The 6,201-nt window shown below is 50.8% G+C and overlaps 1 protein-coding gene across 6 annotated transcripts in view; it reads right to left on the reverse strand.

The window, feature by feature from the left end:
- ACACB (acetyl-CoA carboxylase beta) overlaps window positions 1-5,059 on the reverse strand; it is a 101,167-nt gene extending 96,108 nt beyond the window's left edge. For 2 of the 6 annotated variants that reach the window (XM_070627027.1, XM_070627033.1), the window contains exon 1: window positions 4,661-4,727. The gene's annotated coding sequence lies outside the window, so the exon portion shown is untranslated. Of the gene's footprint in view, window positions 1-4,270 lie in introns of all 6 variants that reach the window. The other 4 variants (XM_070627026.1, XM_070627025.1, XM_070627031.1 and 1 more) reach the window with 4 other exon arrangements.
- Window positions 5,060-6,201: the final 1,142 nt, after the last annotated feature.

Genomic DNA, 6,201 nt, shown 5'->3' on the forward strand with positions numbered 1-6,201 from the left:
GGACTAGAAGACTTATTACAGTCGCCCACCACTTGACGTTTCAGTCAACAACAGACAGCATGCACGACAGTGGTCCCGTAAGATTAGTATTATATGGCCTAGTTGTGTAGTGGGCTGTATCATCCAGGTTTGTGTGAGTGCCTCTAGGATGTTTGCACAATGACAAAATCGCCTAATGACGCATTTCTCAGAACGTCTCCCCATTGTTAAGTGACACATGACTCTATTGTTCAAATGGCCATACTACCCAAAGTGATGTATCAATTCATATCGAACTGCAAGGGGTCCCAAATAGCCAGAACGGTATTTAAAAAGAACAAACTTGGAGGACTCATACTTCCCAATTTCAAAACTTACCACAAAACTATAGTCAAAACAGAGTGGTAGTGGCATAAAGATAGACATACAGACCAATGGGATAGAATTGAGAGTCCAAAAATAACCCCATACATCTATGGCCTTTTGATTTTTGTCAAAGGTATCAAGACCGTTCAGTGGGGGAAAGAGCAGTCTCTTTAACGTATGTTCTGGGACAACCGATTTCCACGTGCCAAAGAATGAAGGTGGACCCCCAACTCATACCATATACAAAAATTAACTCAAAATGGATCAATGACCTAAAGAGAAGAGCTAAAACCATAAAACTCTTAGAAGAAAACACGGGGGTAAATCTTCACGACCTGGATGTTGGCAAGATTCTTAGATATGATACCAAAAGCGCAAGCAACAAAAGAAAAAACAGATTGGACTTTACCAAAATTAAAAGTTCTTTGTGCACCAAGGGGCATTATCAAGAAAGTGAAAAGATAGCCTACAGAATGGGAGAAAATATCTGCAAATCATATATCTGACATGGGTTTAGTATCCAGAATATATACAGAACTCTTACAACTCAACAACTCATTTAAAAATGAGCAAAGTGCTTGAACAGACATTTCTCCAAAGACGACAAATAGCCAACAGCTCGTGAAAAGATGCTTCCTTAGTCATCATGGAAATGAAATCAAAATTCCAAAGTACCACTTCACACCCACTAGGATGACTATAATCAAAAAGAGAGAGAAGGAAAGACATAGGAAGGGAGAGAGGGAGAGAGAAAGGAGGGAGGAAAGGAAGGGAAGGAAGGAAGGAAGGAGGGAAGGAAGGAAGGAAGGAGGGAAGGAAGGAAGGAAGGAGGGAGGGAAGGAGGGAAGGAAGGAAGGAAGGAGGGAGGTAAGGAAGGAAGGAGGGAAGGAAGGAAGGAAGGAGGGAAGGAAGGAAGGAAGGAGGGAGGGAAGGAGGGAAGGAAGGAAGGAAGGAGGGAGGTAAGGAAGGAAGGAGGGAGGGAAGGAGGGAAGGAAGGAAGGAGGGAGGGAGGGAAGGAGGGAAGGAAGGAAGGAGGGAGGGAGGGAAGGAGGGAAGGAAGGAGGGAGGGAAGGAGGGAGGGAAGGAGGGAGGGAGGGAAGGAGGGAGGGAAGGAAGGAAGGAGGGAGGGAGGGAAGGAGGGAGGGAAGGAGGGAGGGAGGGAAGGAGGGAGGGAAGGAAGGAGGGAAGGAAGGAAGGAGGGAAGGAAGGAGGGAGGGAAGGAGGGAGGGAAGGAGGGAGGGAGGGAGGGAGGGAGGGAAGGAGGGAGGGAAGGAAGGAGGGAAGGAAGGAAGGAGGGAAGGAAGGAAGGAGGGAAGGAAGGAGGGAGGGAAGGAGGGAAGGAAGGAAGCAGGGAAGGAAGGAAGGAGGGAAGGAAGGAAGGAGGGAAGGAAGGAAGGAGGGAAGGAAGGAAGGAGGGAAGGAGGGAAGGAGGGAAGGAAGGAAGGAGGGAAGGAGGGAAGGAGGGAAGGAGGGAAGGAGGGAAGGAGGGAAGGAGGGAAGGAAGGAAGGAGGGAAGGAGGGAAGGAAGAAAACAGGAAGTGTTGGTGAGGATGTGGAGAAACTGGAACCCTTGTCTGTCACTGGTGGGAAAGTAAAATGATCTAGCTGCTGTGGAAAACGGTTTGGTAGTCCCTCAAAAAGTTGATCATAGAATTACTATATGACCCAGTATTTTCACTCCTCAGTGTATCTCCAAAGAATTGAAAACAGGGACAAGCACATACATGGACACACATGTTCATGGCAGGACCCCAACTTTCTGAAGCCCGAGCCTTGCTCTTACCCCAAGGTTTCTCAGTCGTAGCACTATTGACACTTGGGGCTGGAGAAGTCTTTGTAGGGGTCTGTCCTGTGCATTGTAGGACATTGAGAAGCATCCCTAGCCACTACCCGCTAGATCCCAGTAGCACACTCCCCTCGGTTGTGACAACCAAAAGTATCTGCAGACAATGAGAAAGGCCCCTGGGGGACAAGCCCACCCTCCCGTGAGAACCACTCGCTTTAACTCCTGCTCCTACTCCGCCTCTCCCTCCTGCTTCTAGATGGTGAGGCAGGGACTTCTGGAGACAGGGCCTGTTTCTTATTCACCTCTTGCACACAGTAAGTCCTCTAGAGCAGGCTTAAAAAGCAGCAGCGAGAAGGGTCAGAGTGCTGAAACTGCTGGCTCACGTGTGCCCTCAGGACAAATTTTGAAATCAGGAATTGGCAGACGGCATTGCCAAAAATGTTGCAAAAGCTATGCTGGCTTCCTCAGAGGCTCGAGCAGGTTACAGTTCTACCTCCTCAGGCAGGAAGGCACGGAAGGACTTAAGGGTCCTTCCAGACCCCTGCCAAGTGGCTACTCCCCCTTCTCAGGCCCTCTGCTGGCCACATGGGCCAAGGGCTTTCACTACTCTGCAGCAGCTCCCTCCATGCTCTCTGCTGAGCCCCTCCCACCAAGTTAGCCAGTGAAGACAGACCTCTCCTGTGGTAACATATAGCGGGGGAATGGCCAGTTCACTGGTACGGCACCCCCCGCCCCCCACCCCCCCGTCCCCCCTCCGCCCTCCCACCCCCCACCCCCCTGACTCAGAGCCCCTAGGGCACATGGACCAACTGTCATTCATTTCTGGATCCTTCTTGCCCAGCTTGCTGCTTGGTACACAGTAGGTGCTCAAAAAGGATGTCCCGAAAGAATGATAAATCCAGGCACACACACTGAGCACCTCCTATGGTTTGAGTCCAGTTAGAATTTTGATTTTAGGCTGTCATTTCTGAAACTGTATTCAGGAGTTCTGGAGGAATAAGCTGGGTGTCTCCATGGCAGTTCTGAAGTATAGTGCCGAGCAGGACACCTTATACAAATGTGGCCAATTGAAGGCACATTTTAAATGTGCACATTTGAAATTGCGAGATATAAGAAATAGTAAGTGCATAACATTGAAATGCCCCCCGTTCCCCAAACAGAAAAACACGTGAGTTATTGACGAGAAGACAAAAGAGTAGCATCAAGGCAAAAGTATGCATGCGATAATGGTCTGGGATTCTGGAACCCTGAGAATGAGCCTTTACATTGATTCCCATGGGGAAACCAATCTGATCAGGCAAATTTGACATTATACAAGCTCTTTGGGAACTTGCTCAGGAAACCCCAGCTGGCCGGACGAATGGATGGCTGATCGGGATGGAAGAATGGAAAGGCAGTGCGTGGAGAGGGACTGAGAGGACGGGCAGATGGACAGACCCACGCATGGCAGGCAGTTGAGCTCGGTGGGTGAAATTGCCAAACTCTAATGAATGGAGTGGCCAGGAGGTCTCCCCAGTTTGGCCCCCTCTCTCACTCTGCCTTTAAGATCTGCGGTTACTCTGAGAGGAGCCAGAGGATCTCATATCCCAAAGCTACCCTTCAAGAGTTCCCTGCACCAAAAAACCTCAGGGTCTTTCCCTTTTCTCAGCAGAGTAATGACGTGGGACCCAAAGGCCACAACACGAGAACTTTTCCCAAGTACTTAGACACAAATGGGGGAACTATTTGAGAAACTCCCAAAGAACCTCTCTGAGCCTCAGTTTCCTCATCTATAAAATGAGGATACTAATTCTTGCTCCATTTATACCGCCTCACAAGTTGCTGTTTGAGTAGCACATATACGTATACAGTATTTACACACACAGAAAGCATCAAGAGTGCAGGGCCTTCAAGCTTCCGGTCCTCAGAACTTGATGGATAGTATTATCGCTATTGTCTTTATTTTGGTGGCATTTTACGGTTTGGTAAACTGTGGCTCAGAGAAGCTCAGTACCTTGACTTTGTTCAAACCCAGGCCCAACGCCCACACCTTTCCTGCCGCCCCACTACCCAAACTGGATAGAAAGAAATTCCACACGGCAGAGGGTGTTACAACGTGCACGTAAACACAATTCTAAAACCAGACCCCTCGCTGTGTACCTGGAAGGTGGAGCAGCAGAGCGATGTGTAAACTACAGCGCCAGACAGGCACAGTAGTCTAGAAGGAGCACTGTGCATGTGGTTCGATTCCATGGGCAGGAAAGGCAGAGTCCTCCTTCCAACGAAACTTTGTGGACCATGTCACGCCACGCCGCTGCTCTTCGCTGAAACAACCCAGCTGACCCAAAAACCGAGCACCAGCCAAGCTATTTTTATTTCTTGCAAACCAAACCCAACCAACAGCTGTCTGGTGCCAGAGCCATCACGGCTCTGGCCATAATGAAGGCAGGAAACTGCTCGGTTCCAACAGGTGCTAGCCAGTGGCCAGACACGGGCTGGGGACGGAGGGGGTCATGAGTATGTCTTCCAGCTCCCCCCACACACCCATACCTGGCAAGGTCTCTGAGGGACAAAGGGGGCAGAACGTCAGCGTTAAACCAGCAATCCTGTTCCACCCTCGGAGTTGTCCTCCCGCCAAGATAAACCCCTGGGTGCTTGCTGCCACTTACCCCCACTGTGGACACAGCCATCGGCTCCATTCTAATGTGCCTCTGCCAGGCGCCCACAGGGTGACTAAGGGAGCCCAGCCCTCAGAGTGTCACCTTTCAGCAGGAGGCTGGCGTTGTGTATCAGGCCATGGGGGAGGAGTCTGGCCAGGCCAGTGCACCATCTCGGGTGAGCGTTGACATTGGCAGTGCAGCATGCTCTTATCTGGCACGGCAAACATAGGCCATTCGCAAACGTTCTCACTTGGCCCCCACCTGCGCTCAAGCTCAGTTACTTAAGAAGCTGTCTATGCTCTCAGGAGCTTGCTGGCCCACAGGTTTGTCACATTCCTGCACTTAGGCCCACTTCTCGGTTCATGCAATCGCCCCTTGCCCAACAATGCATCTCTAGGCTACATTTACACAAGCCCAGAATCACGACAGCCTCTTGCTCCTGAGTGTTCATCTGTCAGACACCTGCTTAGAGGGAGGGCGAGTCTCAGCAGAGGCTGGCTTTGGCCATGTTGGGCATGATGGCAAGAGAAGCAGAAGTGTCAGGGCGAAGAGTGGGTGGTTAAGGACCCTCGGCTGGCAGGCAGATGGTGCGATGTCCTTTGCAAATTCAGAGAAAATTTAAGTTGTAGAGCCAGCCATGTGTGGCTGCCAGGGCGTTCAAAGCTGACTGGTGGATACCATAACCTGCACTCCAGCCTGCAGGGCTAGGGGTGTCACGGGTCACAGCGTTTCCCAAAAAGCCGCCTGCTCTAAGCTGCAGCCCAAGGGAGGGGCACTTGGGGACAATGTCCTTGTTTTATAGATGAGCAGAGGCCAGAGATCACATGTGAAATGAGCGACACAGCCACGACTAGCACAAAGGTCCCCAGCTCCAGGCCAGTGCTCCTTCTATACCGAGGCATCATTCACAGCAAAAATCCACTGTCCTTGGGCACCTCGTTTGGTGCCTTGCAAACTGACCTGCGTTCACATCTTAGCTCTGCCACCTACAAGCAGGATGAGTCTTGGGCAAGTTCATACCCTCTCTGAGCCTCAGCTTGCTCATCTGCAAAGATAAGGATGTGCCCACAAGATAGAGTTGTTGAGTGTCCAATGCGATCACTCACCGGGGACCCTGAGCACAGTGCCAGGCACACTTCACACTCTATGTGTCTTAGCAATTGTCACTAGTGATGTGCGCTGAGAGAATCATGCAGGATGAGTCACCACTCTGTGATGCTCTGCCACCCACAGAGCGTTATCTCTGAACCTCAGTTTCCCCATCTAGAAAAGGAGGGAAAACAGCCAGCCTCACCCACCTCAGAGGAGTCTGGGAGGATCAACCAAGATCTGTCTAGTCACTAACCCCAACCTTCCTCTTCTCGGTGCGCCAAAACAAAAGAACAAGGCAGGCAGCCGAGAGTCTGGTTTCCACTGGGAGGGTCCTCCTCC

This window comes from Equus przewalskii, chromosome 7 (assembly GCF_037783145.1).
Source record: "Equus przewalskii isolate Varuska chromosome 7, EquPr2, whole genome shotgun sequence".
Taxonomy (NCBI): Eukaryota; Metazoa; Chordata; class Mammalia; order Perissodactyla; family Equidae; genus Equus; species Equus przewalskii.